Source organism: Oncorhynchus masou, chromosome 24 (genome assembly GCF_036934945.1).
Source record: "Oncorhynchus masou masou isolate Uvic2021 chromosome 24, UVic_Omas_1.1, whole genome shotgun sequence".
In the NCBI taxonomy this organism is placed as follows: Eukaryota; Metazoa; Chordata; class Actinopteri; order Salmoniformes; family Salmonidae; genus Oncorhynchus; species Oncorhynchus masou.
In genome coordinates this window covers 2,575,321-2,591,439 of record NC_088235.1, presented here as the reverse complement: position 1 = coordinate 2,591,439, position 16,119 = coordinate 2,575,321, and the positions used below count along the sequence as shown (strand labels likewise).

The 16,119-nt window shown below is 49.5% G+C and overlaps 1 pseudogene; it reads left to right on the top strand.

Annotated features, from left to right (window-relative positions):
* The first annotated feature begins 236 nt into the window (after positions 1-236).
* The window catches only part of LOC135513361 (formin-2-like), a 158,158-nt pseudogene continuing 142,275 nt past the window's right edge, over positions 237-16,119 (top strand).

Below are 16,119 nucleotides of genomic sequence, written 5' to 3'. Positions count from 1 at the left end.
CCACGGCACAACCCGGGGGGGGGGGCAACCATCACGCCTGTGTTCCAATGGCACGTTGTGTTAGATAATCCACGTTTATCATTTTAAAAGGCTAACACAACCTGCCATTGGAACACAGGAGTGATTTCGAAGTTACCCCAAACTATTGAATTAGTGTAATTAATCATATTTATCGTATCCTGTTTTTCTCCAGACACCATCACTGGGAGAACTGTCCCCAGCATCAAGACTTCACCATGCGCACCATCCAGACTATAGAAAACCACATCCCTGTGCTGAGGGAGAGCATTGTCAGGACTCCTTTCACAGGGAGAACTGTGTGCCTGTTCAATATGAATACAAACAGACACAATCCCCATCAGACTCCCCGTCACAGCCCCTATAACAGCCAGACTCCCCGTCACAACCACACTCCCCGTCAGACTCCCTGTCACAGCCCCTATAATGGCCACACTCCCAGCTGCACTCCCCTACACAGCCCCTGCCGCAGCCAGACTCCCTGCCGCAGCCCCTATAACAGACACACTCTCCGCTATAGTCCTTATAACACCCGTTCTCCCCGCCAGACTCGCTGTCACAGCGACCACCTCTCCCTAGAGCCCCACCAGTACCCATCTCACCAGCCATGGTTTTCTCTACCCCCGACGAAGAGGCTGCCGGCGGAGACCTCTTCTACTGTTGTTTCTGAAGGCTGTTTCTCTTCCTCCAGCCCTGCTCGGCTCAGCACATTATGCAGAGCAGCAGATGGAGAGGAGGAGAGTGAGACGGCAGAGAGAGAGCAGGTGCACGCGCATGGAAAGAGGCTGCAGGGAGGAGGGGGAGAAATCGAGCAGGGAGGGGAGGGAGAAGAGAAGGGAGATATCGCACTGGCGCAGGGAGGAGGAGAGCGAGAGCAGGCGTGCGTCGTCTTCGCATCATCATCATCACTGCTTCTCTCATCGTCACGGGAAATCAGCATCACAGCCTCGCAGCAGCTACGCAGACGTAGACGGAGGAGCAGCAGAGAAAATGGCAGCTGTTTTCAAAGACATGGCCTGAGTCTCGGCGCCAGACAGAAGTGGAGGCTGAGATTCGGCATCATGGGGAACCAGGAGGGGAAGCAGAAGAAGGTGAAAGAGGACGGATACGGACAGGACACAGCAGACCATACCACCGGGGAGCCCCGGCACACTGACGGCACAAACAAAGGATTTCACCACTGCAAGAAATCCCACGGAAAACATGGCAAAGGAGGAGACGAGAAGAAGAATAAGAAGGAGTCTAAATCCTCTGTGTTCTCTATCAGGAAGAGGAAGAATCTAAAGGGGAAGGGATCGACAGGGGGATCCAGGGAGGATGTGTTGTCGTCTCAGAACGAGCTGGACTCTGCTCACTCTGCTCAAACCAAAACACCAGATCTCTCTCTGTCAGCTGACGAGCTGGGACAATCTGACACCGAGGGACCAGCAGAGCCTGGTGATGGGCATGGTGCTAGGAGTCATGGTTGTATCACGGGGGAGAGCCGGCAGCCCACGGGGGCGACCGCGGACACTGCTCCAGACCGGCAGGGGGAGGTTGAACAGAGAAAGAGGAGCAGCTCTGGTTCAGACCCGGACATCTATAGCTTTCACTCAGCTGCAGAACAAGAGGACCTGCTAGCCGACATCCAGCAGGCTATTAGACTACAGCGGGGGGTGATTATCTCCACCGCTGAGCTGAGTGAAGAGCTCGGTTGGGGAGGAGGGTGGAGGAAACAGAGGTCTGACGAGGTTATAACTACCCCCAGTCCCACTGAACAACCCCCCCCACCGGAGCCTCTCACTGCCCCAGAGGCAGCCCCCGTCACTGGCCAGGAGAATGGCCTGCTTTCTAAACTGTCTCTGTCCCTGGATGGGGGGGAGGAGGCGGTGGAGGAGGAGAGGGGAGCTACCACTGCTACAGAGAAACTCAACTGGGAGCTGAGAGGGGCTGAAACAGAACCAGCCTTTTGTGCCTCCTCCTCTTTCTCTGGGACAAAGGAGCAGGAGGAGGAGCAGGCGGAGGAGGCATTGAGCTGCCAGGAGGTTAACGTTAACACTCAGCCCCCCTCTCAGCCCCCCACTGCCCAGACGAACGGCCACGTTACCAAGACAACCAGCGCTACTAGCTTCCCAGACCTCACAGCCTCCTTTGAGAGCGCTGTGGAGTCTCCTCTCAGAGAGGAGAAGGAGGTGTTGGAGGAGGTGGAGGAAGGGGAGGAGGAGGAGGAGAATGACCTGGACATGCCCCCCCTGTCAGCCGAGAGCCTTAGTCACAGTGATGCGACCACGAGCCACGAGGACATAGACCTGAGCTCTGGCAATGCCTCCGAGGAAGAGGGGAGGGTGGGGGACTGGGTGGGGGCAGGGGTGGGGGCTGCAGTCAGCGTTGAGTCCCTGGAGTGTCTTAGCAGGGGGGGATCTGAGGTGCTCTGAGCCTGCCGACGACCCTCTGATCACCCAGAGAAGGAAGAGCAGCGTGTCCTTCTCCCCTTGGCCCTCTCAGGAGAGCCCGAGCCTGGCCATGCGTCTCCTCAAGTCCACCCTGACCTCCACCCTTCCATCCTACAACCACTCTTCCTCAGGCACCAGCCCCACAGTCAAACCCTACCCTCCCATTTACCCTTCTTACATCAAGACCACCACCAGGCAACTCTCTGGCTCCCCAGGCACCTCGCCCTCACGGAGCCCCTTGTTCCGCCAGCGCTGCCACGACCTGGGACACCGCACGGAGAAGTGGCGGGTTAGACGACAGCGCTCCCACAGCATCGCCGGTCCCCTCAGCTGGTCCGCGGACTGGACCGAGGAGCTGGACAGGGAGCTCCCCATCAAGGCAGGATCAGCAGACTACCTGGAGGGGTACGGAGGGTCGGAGGACAGGCTGAGGGGGGGCAGTCAGCCCCTGTGTGCCACACGGAGATCCTCCACCGGACACGTGTCTACCTGTAGCTTCCACGACATCTTCACCGGTGAGTTTTATTCCTTTATTTTCACAGGGACTCTCCAAAGGCCTCCTTCAAAATCCGCTCTGTATAAGCGGCAGGTAGTCTATTGGTTAGAGCGTTGGGCCTGTGATCGAATCCCCGAGCTGAAAAGGTAAAAATCTGTCGTTCTGCCCCTGAACAAGGCAGTTAACCCACTGTCCACCCGGTAGGCCGTCATTGTAAATAAGAATTTGTTCTTAAATTTACTGGCTTGCCTCGTTAAATAAAGGTTAAGAGCGTCGTCCTGCATCAGCTGTTCTGTGTAGGCTAGCTGCTGTTCTGGTACTACAGTGTGTAGGCTAGCTGCTGTTGTGGGACTACAGTGTGTAGGCTAGCTGCTGTTCTGGGACTACAGTGTGTAGGCTAGCTGCTGTTCTGGTACTACAGTGTAGGCTAGCTGCTGTTCTGGTATTACAGTGTGTAGGCTAGCTGCTGTTGTGGGACTACAGTGTGTAAGCTAGCTGCTGTTCTGGGACTACAGTGTGTAGGCTAGCTGCTGTTCTGGGACTACAGTGTGTAGGCTAGCTGCTGTTCTGGTACTACAGTGTAGGCTAGCTGCTGTTCTGGTATTACAGTGTGTAGGCTAGCTGCTGTTGTGGTACTACAGTGTAGGCTAGCTGCTGTTGTGGTACTACAGTGTAGGCTAGCTGCTGTTGTGGTACTACAGTGTAGTCTAGCTGCTGTTGTGGTACTACAGTGTAGGCTAGCTGCTGTTGTGGTACTACAGTGTAGGCTAGCTGCTGTTGTGGTACTACAGTGTAGGCTAGCTGCTGTTGTGGTACTACAGTGTAGGCTAGCTGCTGTTGTGGTACTACAGTGTAGGCTAGCTGCTGTTGTGGTACTACAGTGTGTAGGCTAGCTGCTATTGTGGTACTACAGTGTGTAGGCTAGCTGCTGTTGTGGTACTACAGTGTAGGCTAGCTGCTGTTGTGGTACTACAGTGTGTAGGCTAGCTGCTGTTCTGGTACTACAGTGTAGGCTAGCTGCTGTTGTGGTACTACAGTGTAGGCTAGCTGCTGTTCTGGTACTACAGTGTAGGCTAGCTGCTGTTCTGGTACTACAGTGTAGGCTAGCTGCTGTTCTGGTACTACAGTGTGTAGGCTAGCTGCTGTTGTGGTACTACAGTGTAGGCTAGCTGCTGTTCTGGTACTACAGTGTGTAGGCTAGCTGCTGTTCTGGTACTACAGTGTAGGTAACTACTCGGTCTAGACGTGGCTACGGTAACTACTCGGTCTGGACGTGGCTACGGTAACTACTCGGTCTGGACGTGGCTACGGTAACTACTCGGTCTGGACGTGGCTACGGTAACTACTCGGTCTGGACGTGGCTACGGTAACTACTCGGTCTGGACGTGGCTACGGTAACTACTCGGTCTAGACGTGGCTACGGTAACTACTCGGTCTGGACGTGGCTACGGTAACTACTCGGTCTGGACGTGGCTACGATAACTACTCGGTCTGGACGTGGCTACGGTAACTACTCGGTCTGGACGTGGCTACGGTAACTACTCGGTCTGGACGTGGCTACGGTAACTACTCGGTCTGGACGTGGCTACGGTAACTACTCGGTCTGGACGTGGCTACGGTAACTACTCGGTCTGGACGTGGCTACGGTAGTATGAATGATAGACAGTATTTGGCCTGGACAGTTCATTTGTGCTCTAAGTACTTAGCATAAACAAACAGCAGTGGCTATTGAGATGTGTTGTGGTCAGTTGGCGAAGAGGGACAGTGATCTTTGTTTTGGGCCTCAGCTCTCTAACTCTGAACTAATGGAAGACAGAAAAGAGCTCTCCCTCGGACGGACCAAATTAAACGTGTTTCTACTGGAGAGGGTGACAGTAGATAGAGTCCTTCCTGACCTGACCGCTCGGTTGGTCGACCCCTCGGTCGTTCGCTCCCTCTCTCCCCTCCTGACGTGGCCGGTCGCTCCCTCCTGACGTGTCCCTTCGGCCCGGGCGGTCGCTCCCTCTTGACGTGACCCCGTCGGTCGGTCCGTCCCTCCTCGTCCCTGGTCTTGGCTGGACAAGGTTAATATTTCATGCTTTAAAGCAGGGATGTCAAACTCATTCCATGTAGAGCCTAGAGCCTGCTGGTCTTTCCATTCAATTCAGACCTGGACCACCAGGTGAGGGGGAGTTGTTTACTAATCACTGACCTTAATTCATCAACCAAGTCCAAGGGAGGAGTGAACCTACAGACACTCGACCCTCAGTGGAATGAGTTTTACGTCTCTGAAGGGTTTCTGATGATGTCACAATACAGGAGTCTGACAACTGACAAGATGTTCATTTATTTGTAGTCTGTGTGAGCTTTGGCTCCAGGATAGTACATTTTATTGTTGGTGTGAACACACACCCTTAGCCAACACCATGGCAACGTGGTGATGAGTGTGTTGTGCAGAGCATGGTGTGTATGGGGGAGGGGGTGACAGACAGAGCTTTCATGCTGCATTACATCAATAGAAGTGAGGTGCCTTTTAAGGCGTCAGCAGACAGATTGTATGATCCTTGCAGGTCTTGGCTAGCAAGGGATAACATGTCTGAGGTTGTATACTTAAAATATCTTTGCTCGAAATACAAGAGAAAATAGTCAATATTATTTTTCACACTTGAGACCCTGTAGCAACAAGTGCACTTACTTACTCTTGTTATTGAATTACAACAAACACTTCTTTGAAGAATCCCTACTGCTGACCAATCACCGTATATAGCCATGTTGTTACCTGGTACTCCCTGTCTATAGCCATGTTATGACCTGGTACTTCCTGTCTATAACCATGTTATTACCTGGTACTTCCTGTCTATAACTATGTTATTACCAGGTACTTCCTGTATATAGCCATGTTATTACCAGGTACTCCCTGTCTATAACCATGTTATTACCTGGTACTTCCTGTATATAGCCGTGTTGTTACCTGGTACTTCCTGTCTATAGCCGTGTTATTACCTGGTACTTCCTGTCTATAGCCGTGTTATTACCTGGTACTTCCTGTCTATAACCATGTTATTACCTGGTACTTCCTGTATATAGCCGTGTTGTTACCTGGTACTTCCTGTCTATAGCCGTGTTATTACCTGGTACTTCCTGTCTATAGCCGTGTTATTACCTGGTACTTCCTGTCTATAACCGTGTTATTACCTGGTACTTCCTGTCTATAACCATGTTATTACCAGGTACTTCCTGTATATAGCCATGTTATTACCTGGTACTCCCTGTATATAGCAGTGTTATTACCTGGTACTTCCTGTATATAGCCGTGTTGTTACCTGGTACTTCCTGTCTATAGCCGTGTTATTACCTGGTACTTCCGGTCTATAGCCGTGTTATTACCAGGTACTTCCTGTCTATAGCCGTGTAGTTAGCCGTGTAGTTACCTGGTACTTCCTGTAGTTAGCCGTGTAGTTACCTGGTACTTCCTGTAGTTAGCCGTGTAGTTACCTGGTACTTCCTGTAGTTAGCCGTGTAGTTACCTGGTACTTCCTGTAGTTAGCCGTGTAGTTACCTGGTACTTCCTGTAGTTAGCCGTGTAGTTACCCGGTACTCCCTGTGTATAGCCGTGTTGTTACCCGGTACTCCCTGTGTATAGCCGTGTTGTTACCCGGTACTCCCTGTGTATAGCCGTGTTGTTACCCGGTACTCCCTGTGTATAGCCGTGTTGTTACCCGGTACTCCCTGTGTATAGCCGTGTTGTTACCCGGTACTCCCTGTGTATAGCCGTGTTGTTACCCGGCACTCCCTGTGTATCGCACAGTTTGCCGTGTTGTTACCCGGTACTCCCTGTGTATAGCCGTGTTGTTACCCGGTACTCCCTGTGTATAGCCGTGTTGTTACCTGGTACTCCCTGTGTATAGCCGTGTTGTTACCCGGTACTCCCTGTGTATAGGCGTCAGGTACTCCCTGTGTATAGCCGTGTTGTTACCCGGTACTCCCTGTGTATAGCCGTGTTGTTACCCGGTACTCCCTGTGTATAGCCGTGTTGTTACCCGGTACTCCCTGTGTATAGCCGTGTTGTTACCCGGTACTCCCTGTGTATAAATGTTGTTACCCGGTACTCCCTGTTACACTTGTTACCCGGTACTCCCTGTGTATAGCCGTGTTGTTACCCGGTACTCCCTGTGTATAGCCGTGTTGTTACCCGGTACTCCCTGTGTATAGCCGTGTTGTTACCCGGTACTCCCTGTGTATAGCCGTGTTGTTACCCGGTACTCCTGTGTATAGCCGTGTTGTTACCCGGTACTCCTGTGTATAGCCGTGTTGTTACCCGGTACTCCCTGTGTATAGCCGTGTTGTTACCCGGTACTCCCTGTGTATAGCCGTGTTGTTACCCGGTACTCCTGTGTATAGCCGTGTTGTTACCTGGTACTCCCTGTGTATAGCCATGTTGTTACCTGGTACTCCCTGTGTATAGCCGTGTTATTACCTGGTACTCCCTGTGTATAGCCGTGTTGTTACCTGGTACTCCTGTGTATAGCCGTGTTGTTACCCGGTACTCCCTGTGTATAGCCGTGTTGTTACCCGGTACTCCCTGTCTATAGCCGTGTTGTTACCCGGTACTCCCTGTGTATAGCCGTGTTGTTACCTGGTACTCCCTGTGTATAGCCGTGTTGTTACCCGGTACTCCCTGTGTATAGCCGTGTTGTTACCCGGTACTCCCTGTGTATAGCCGTGTTGTTACCTGGTACTCCCTGTGTATAGCCGTGTTGTTACCCGGTACTCCCTGTGTATAGCCGTGTTGTTACCCGGTACTTCCTGTGTATAGCCGTGTTGTTACCTGGTACTCCCTGTGTATAGCCGTGTTGTTACCTGGTACTTCCTGTGTATAGCCGTGTTGTTACCTGGTACTCCCTGTGTATAGCCGTGTTGTTCGTTAGTCACTGTATTTGTTATCTTTAACTGCATTGTTGGAGAAGGACCCTTCAGTCTGTTGTCATTGGAGCGTTTCACTGGCGGTCTCCACCCGTCGGAGCGTTTCGCTGGCTGTCTCCACCCGGCGGAGGGTTTCGCTGGCGGTCTCCACCCGTCATGGCGTTTCGCTGGCGGTCTCCACCCGTCATGGCGTTTCGCTGGCGGTCTCCACCCGTCGGAGGGTTTCGCTGGCGGTCTCCACCCGGCGGAGGGTTTCGCTGGCGGTCTCCACCCGTCATGGCGTTTCGCTGGCGGTCTCCACCCGTCGGAGGGTTTCGCTGGCGGTCTCCACCCGTCGGAGGGTTTCGCTGGCGGTCTCCACCCGTCGGAGGGTTTCGCTGGCGGTCTCCACCCGTCGGAGGGTTTCGCTGGCTGTCTCCACCCGTCGGAGGGTTTCGCTGGCGGTCTCCACCCGTCCGGAGGGTTTCGCTGGCTGTCTCCACCCGTCGGAGGGTTTCGCTTACCGGTCTCCACCCGTCGGAGGGTTAGTCGGTCTCCACCCGTCGGAGGGTTTGTTCTCCACCCGTCTTTAACTGGCGGTCTCCACCCGTCGGAGGGTTTCGCTGGCGGTCTCCACCCGTCGGAGGGTTTCTGTCTCCACCCGTCGGAGGGTTGCTGGCGGTCTCCACCCGTCGGAGGGTTTCGCTGGCGGTCTCCACCCGTCGGAGGGTTTCGCTGGCGGTCTCCACCCGTCGGAGGGTTTCGCTGGCGGTCTCCACCCGTCGGAGGGTTTCGCTGGCGGTCTCCACCCGTCGGAGGGTTTCGCTGGCGGTCTCCACCCGTCGGAGGGTTTTCGCTGGCGGTCTCCACCCGGCGGAGGGTTTTCGCTGGCGGTCTCCACCCGGCGGAGGGTTTCCGCTGGCGGTCTCCACCCGGCGGAGCGTTTCCGCTGGCGGTCTCCACCCGGCGGAGCGTTTCACTGGCGGTCTCCACCCGTCATGGCGTTTCACTGGCGGTCTCCACCCGTCATGGCGTTTCACTGGCGGGCTCCACCCGGCGGAGCGTTTCACTGGCGGTCTCCACCCGTCGGAGCGTGTGTCATCACACAGTTCATGAGCAGCCCTTTTACTCACCCCTCTAATATTAGAACTGCTCCTCTCTAAATCTGTTCTACTCCCTTCTTCTGTTCCTTCTCCCTCCTTCCCTCCCTCTCTCCCCCTCCCCTCTTCTCCTGCCAGCTTACTGTAAAATTATATTCTGACTCTAATCCTCAGAATGGGTGTCTTTGAATTACTTCAGGAGGGGTGTAGCTACTTCAGCAGCGAGCCAAAATGCTGCTCACCAGTGGGGAATTTAGTGATGACATGTTCTGAACTGTAGATAGAAATACAATGAAAGGATCTGATGGAATGATTCCCTATTCTCTCTGACAGTCGATCTGCTCTACGTCATACAATTCTATCTGAAAGGCCTATATTGGTAGGCTCCAGATCATATCCCATAATATTGGGGTGTCATGACAACCAGGGGTGAAGATAGGCCATGCATCATTGCCTCTTTAGTAGTCTTATTGTCACTTAGTCTCTAATGGCCCCCTATTCCATATATAGAACACTGTTAACCAGAGCCCTATTCCCTATATAGAACACTACTGTTGACCAGAGCCCTATTCCCTATATAGAACACTACTGTTGACCAGAGCCCTATTCCCTATATAGAACACTACTGTTGACCAGAGCCCTATTCCCTATATAGAACACTACTGTTGACCAGAGCCCTATTCCCTATATAGAACACTACTGTTGACCAGAGCCCTATTCCCTATATAGAACACTACTGTTGACCAGAGCCCTATTCCCTATATAGAACACTACTGTTGACCAGAGCCCTATTCCCTATATAGAACACTACTGTTGACCAGAGCCCTATTCCCTATATAGAACACTACTGTTGACCAGAGCCCTATTCCCTATATAGAACACTACTGTTGACCAGAGCCCTATTCCCTATATAGAACACTACTGTTGACCAGAGCCCTATTCCCTACATAGAGCACTACTGTTGACCAGAGCCCTATTCCCTTCATAGAGCACTACTGTTGACTGGAACCCTATGAGTTCTGGTCAAATGTAGTGCACTACATAGGGAACAGGGTGCCATTTTCAGATGTAGCTTGGGTGTCATGACAACCAGTGGTGTTGTTTTTTAAAAGGCCATTCATTAGTTCTGTCCATATTAACTAACGGGCCAGCTGTAATATAATTAGCCCTGTTGGTTCAACAGCTCTACTGAACTGGAGACAGACAGGACTGATGACAGAGGAGAGGACATAACTAGAGCCTTGTTTATCCATTCACTTTGTTTGTTTGTGCTCGTGTTAAAATGCATGTCGATACCACCATGTGGCTGGTTGCCATTTTGACTTTTGGGTTTCTGGTATAAGGATGTTATCCTTCAGAGAATGTGCCTCTCTATATACAGTGTGTTCTTCCATTCCAGGCTCCTCCACCATCCTAAAATCCTTTAGGTGGGATGGCTCTAGAACCTTTAGGCGGGATGGCTCTAGAAACTTTAGGCGTGATGGCTCTAGAACCTTTAGGCGGGATGGCTCTAGAACCTTTACTCTGTCTATTCTTTCCTAGGCCATGTTTTCAGCTGCTGTTGCTAACTCAACGGCTAGGAGGTTTCACTTCTGTAGTGAAGAAGAGTTCAAAGTTCATACCATTCGCAACCAAAGCTCACGCTGAGGTTGGCTTCGTTCTGTAGTTATCTGAACCATTCAGACATTGGATCGTCATCCTAATGTACCTGGAACAGGACATGTTCGTCCTTTTAACGTATGGACTGTCGTCCTCACATCCTCGGAACAGGTTACATTTTCGTCAAGGCTTTATACAGTGGCGGGAGAAGTGTGTGTTTTGATAGTTTACAGCCCATGTCTCTTCACAGGGGTCACTGATTGAGCTGAGCCCTAACCTTATGAAAACCCAAATCTCTCATTTACAAACAAATTACATTTAATCTTTTCACCCATCATTTTATATTCAAACATTTAAATTGAATAACAATTCCATGTGAATTTGATAACTACAAAGTGCGGACTTTCCACTGTAGAGTTTGTCATCCTATCATTGATGAGAATGTCTCAGATGACAACCGAACTGACATTATATTCATTAAGTACCACCGCATATGTTCAATTGGTCGGATTACCAGAATATAGTTCATTTCCCCCCACCTTCTGATGTTCCCAGAATCTCTGTTAACCAAGGGGTTTTCAAATGGAACCTCAGTAGGGTAGAGCGAGGAAAAAGGGGGGAGAGGTATTTGACTGTCATAAACCTACCCCCAGGCCAACGTCATGACAGGCCCTAGCCCTCACCCTCCGATCCAACAGGTCCCAAAAGTGCTCAATGGGATTTATATCCGGGCTCTTCGCTGGCCATGGCAGAACACTGACATTCCTGTCGTGTAGGAAATCACACACAGAACGAGCAGAATGGCTGGTGGCATTGTCATGCTGGAGGGTCATGTCAGGATGAGCCTGCAGGAAGGGTACCACATGAGGGAGGAGGATGTCTTCCCTGTAAAGCACAGCGTTGAGATTGCCGGCTATGACAACAAGCTCAGTCTGATGCTGTGACACACCGCCCCAGACCATGACGGACCCTCCACCTCCAAATCGATCTCGCTCCAGAGTACAGGCCTCGGTGTAACACTCATTCCTTTGACGATAAACGTAAATCCGACCATCACACCTGGTGAGACAAAACCGAGACTCGTCAGTGAAGAGCACTTTTTGCCAGTCCTGTCTGGTCCAGCAATGGTGGGATTGTGCCCATAGACGATGCTGTTGCCAGTGATGTTTGGTGAGGACCTGCCTTACAACAGGCCTACAAGCCCTACGTCCAGCCTCTCTCAGCCCATTGCGGACAGTCTGAGCACTGATGGCGGGATTGTGTGTTCCTGGTGTAACTCGGGCAGTTGTTATTGCCATCCTGTACCTGTCCCGCAGGTGTGATGTTCAGATGTACTGATCCTGTGCAGGTGTTGTTACACGTGGTCTGCCACTGCGAGGACGATCAGCTGTACGTCCTGTCTCCCTGTAGCGCTGTCTTAGGTGTCTCACAGTACGGACATTGCAATTTATTGCCCAGGCCACATCTGCAGTCCTCATGCCTCCTTGCAGCATGCCTATGGCACATTCACGCAGATGAGCAGGGACCCTGGGCATCTTTCTTTTGGTGTTTTTCAGTCAGTAGAAAGGCCTCTTTAGTGTCCTAAGTTTTCATAACTGTGATCTTATTTGCGTACAGTCTCTAAGATGTTAGTGTCTTAACGTCCATTCCACAGGTGCATGTTCATTAATGGTTTATGGTTCATTGGACAAGCATGGAAAACCGTGTTTAAACCCTTTACAATGAAGATCTGTGAAGTTATTTTTTACGATCTTTATTTTTACGATCGTTATTTTTACGATCTTTGAAAGACAGGGTCCTGCAAAAGGGACGTGTTTAAAAAAATATATATATATAACACACATGTATGTCTGGTTGACTCCAGGTCTACTGTAGTAATATTGATGTTGAACTCCTGGTCGTACTCTGCTAGAGAAGTTGTTAGACTGTAGTAATATTGATGTCTCTCTCTCTCTCTCTCTCTCTCTCTCTCTTACTACCTCCTGGTCGTACTCTCCTAGAGAAGTTGTTAGACTGTAGTAATATTGATGTCTCTCTCTCTCTACCTCCAGGTCGTATTCTCCTAGAGAAGTTGTTAGACTGTAGTAATATTGATGTGTCTCTCTACCTCCAGGTCGTACTCTCCTAGAGAAATTGTTAGACTGTAGTAATATTGATGTCTCTAACTCCTGGTCGTACTCTCCTAGAGAAGTTGTTAGACTAGTAATATTGATGTCTCTCTCTCTCTTTCTACCTCCAGGTCGTACTCTCCTAGAGAAGTTGTTAGACTAGTAATATTGATGTCTCTCTCTCTACCTCCAGGTCGTACTCTCCTAGAGAAGTTGTTCCTACAACAGGAAGATGCCCAGCCAGAGGAAGCTGAGAAGCTGTGTTCTCGGATTCTGGCCATGGGTCTGTTACTACCCTTCACTGACTGCTTCAGAGACACAATAGGCGGGTCCAACCCACAACTCGCTGCGCCATGCAAGTTCCACGTGAGTCATATCCTATACCAGGGCCTTCAACCCTGTTCCTGGAGAGCTACCCTCCTGTAGGTTTTCACTCCAACTCTGTTCCTGGAGAGAGACCCTCCTGTAGGTTTTCACTCCAACCCTGTTCCTGGAGAGCTACCCTCGTGTAGGTTTTCACTCCAACCCTGTTCCTGGAGAGCTACCCTCGTGTAGGTTTTCACTCCAACCCTGTTCCTGGAGAGAGACCCTCCTGTAGGTTTTCACTCCAACCCTGTTCCTGGAGAGAGGCCCTCCTGTAGGTTTTCACTCCAACCCTGTTCCTGGAGAGAGGCCCTCCTGTAGGTTTTCACTCCAACTGTAGTTACCTGATTCTACTTAATTATTAGGATCAAGTGTTCTAGATTAGGTCTGGAGCAGGACCGGTATCAGAGGTCAGGGCCCACTGTTAACTCAACTCTACTGTTCCATGTAGCAAATTAAACTCTGATCAGAGGTCAGGGCCCACTCTTACTTCCCGAGTGGCACAGCTGTCTAAGGCACTGCATCTGATACGTTCACTACAGTCTCTGGTTCGAATCCAGGCTGTGTCCCATAGGGCGGTGCCCAATTGTCCCAGCATCGTCCAGGTTTTGCTGGTGCAGGCCGTCATTGTAAACACTGACTTGCCTCGTTAAATAAATAAAGTTCAGTCCCATTGTGTTGATATGCAGTATGCTAGACAGTAAATATCCCCCTGGTTCAGTCCCATTGTGTTGATATGCAGTGTGTTAGACAGTAAATATCCCCCTGGTTCAGTCCCATTGTGTTGTTATGCAGTATGTTAGACAGTAAATATCCCCCTGGTTCAGTCCCATTGTGTTGATATGCAGCATGTTAGACAGTAAATATCCCCCTGGTTCAGTCCCATTGTTATACAGTGTGTTAGACAGTAAATATCCCCCTGGTTCAGTCCCATTGTGTTGATATGCAGTATGTTAGACAGTAAATATCCCCCTGGTTCAGTCCCATTGTGTTGATATGCAGTATGTTAGACAGTAAATATCCCCCTGGTTCAGTCCCATTGTGTTGATATGCAGTATGTTAGACAGTAAATATCCCCCTGGTTCAGTCCCATTGTGTTGATATGCAGTATGTTAGACAGTAAATATCCCCCTGGTTCAGTCCCATTGTTATGCAGTATGTTAGACAGTAAATATCCCCCTGGTTCAGTCCCATTGTGTTGATATGCGGTATGTTAGACAGTAAATATCCCCCTGGTTCAGTCCCATTGTTATGCAGTATGTTAGACAGTAAATATCCCCCTGGTTCAGTCCCATTGTGTTGATATGCAGTATGTTAGACAGTAAATATCCCCCTGGTTCAGTCCCATTGTGTTGATATGCAGTATGTTAGACAGTAAATATCCCCCTGGTTCAGTCCCATTGTGTTGTTATGCAGTATGTTAGACAGTAAATATCCCCCTGGTTCAGTCCCATTGTGTTGATATGCAGTATGTTAGACAGTAAATATCCCATTGTGTTGATATGCGGTATGTTAGACAGTAAATATCCCCCTGGTTCAGTCCCATTGTGTTGATATGCAGTATGCTAGACAGTAAATATCCCCCTGGTTCAGTCCCATTGTGTTGTTATGCAGTATGTTAGACAGTAAATATCCCCCTGGTTCAGTCCCATTGTGTTGATATGCAGTATGTTAGACAGTAAATATCCCCCTGGTTCAGTCCCATTGTGTTGATATGCAGTATGCTAGACAGTAAATATCCCCCTGGTTCAGTCCCATTGTTATGCAGTTTGTTAGACAGTAAATATCCCCCTGGTTCAGTCCCATTGTGTTGATATGCAGTATGCTAGACAGTAAATATCCCCCTGGTTCAGTCCCATTGTGTTGATATGCAGTATGTTAGACAGTAAATATCCCATTGTGTTGATATGCAGTATGTTAGACAGTAAATATCCCCCTGGTTCAGTCCCATTGTGTTGATATGCAGTATGTTAGACAGTAAATATCCCATTGTGTTGATATGCAGTATGTTAGACAGTAAATATCCCATTGTGTTGATATGCGGTATGTTAGACAGTAAATATCCCCCTGGTTCAGTCCCATTGTGTTGATATGCGGTATGTTAGACAGTAAATATCCCATTGTGTTGATATGCAGTATGTTAGACAGTAAATATCCCCCTGGTTCAGTCCCATTGTGTTGATATGCAGTATGCTAGACAGTAAATATCCACCAGGTTCAGTCCCATTGTGTTGATATGCGGTATGTTAGACAGTAAATATCCCATTGTGTTGATATGCAGTATGTTAGACAGTAAATATCCCATTGTGTTGATATGCGGTATGTTAGACAGTAAATATCCCCCTGGTTCAGTCCCATTGTTATACAGTGTGTTAGACAGTAAATATCCCCCTGGTTCAGTCCCATTGTGTTGATATGCAGTATGTTAGACAGTAAATATCCCATTGTGTTGATATGCGGTATGTTAGACAGTAAATATCCCCCTGGTTCAGTCCCATTGTTATACAGTGTGTTAGACAGTAAATATCCCCCTGGTTCAGTCCCATTGTGTTGATATGCAGTATGTTAGACAGTAAATATCCCCCTGGTTCAGTCCCATTGTGTTGATATGCAGTATGTAAGACAGTAAATATCACATTGTGTTGATATGCAGTATGTTAGACAGTAAATATCCCATTGTGTTGATATGCAGTATGTTAGACAGTAAATATCCCCCTGGTTCAGTCCCATTGTGTTGATATGCAGTATGTTAGACATTAAATATCCCATTGTGTTGATATGCAGTATGTTAGACAGTAAATATCCCCCTGGTTCAGTCCCATTGTTATGCAGTATGCTAGACAGTAAATATCCCCCTGGTTCAGTCCCATTGTGTTGACATGCGGTATGTTAGACAGTAAATATCCCATTGTGTTGATATGCAGTATGTTAGACAGTAAATATCCCATTGTGTTGATATGCGGTATGTTAGACAGTAAATATCCCATTGTGTTGTTATGCAGTATGTTAGACAGTAAATATCCCATTGTGTTGATATGCAGTATGTTAGACAGTAAATATCCCATTGTGTTGATATGCAGTATGTTAGACAGTAAATATCCCATTGTGTTGATATGCAGTAT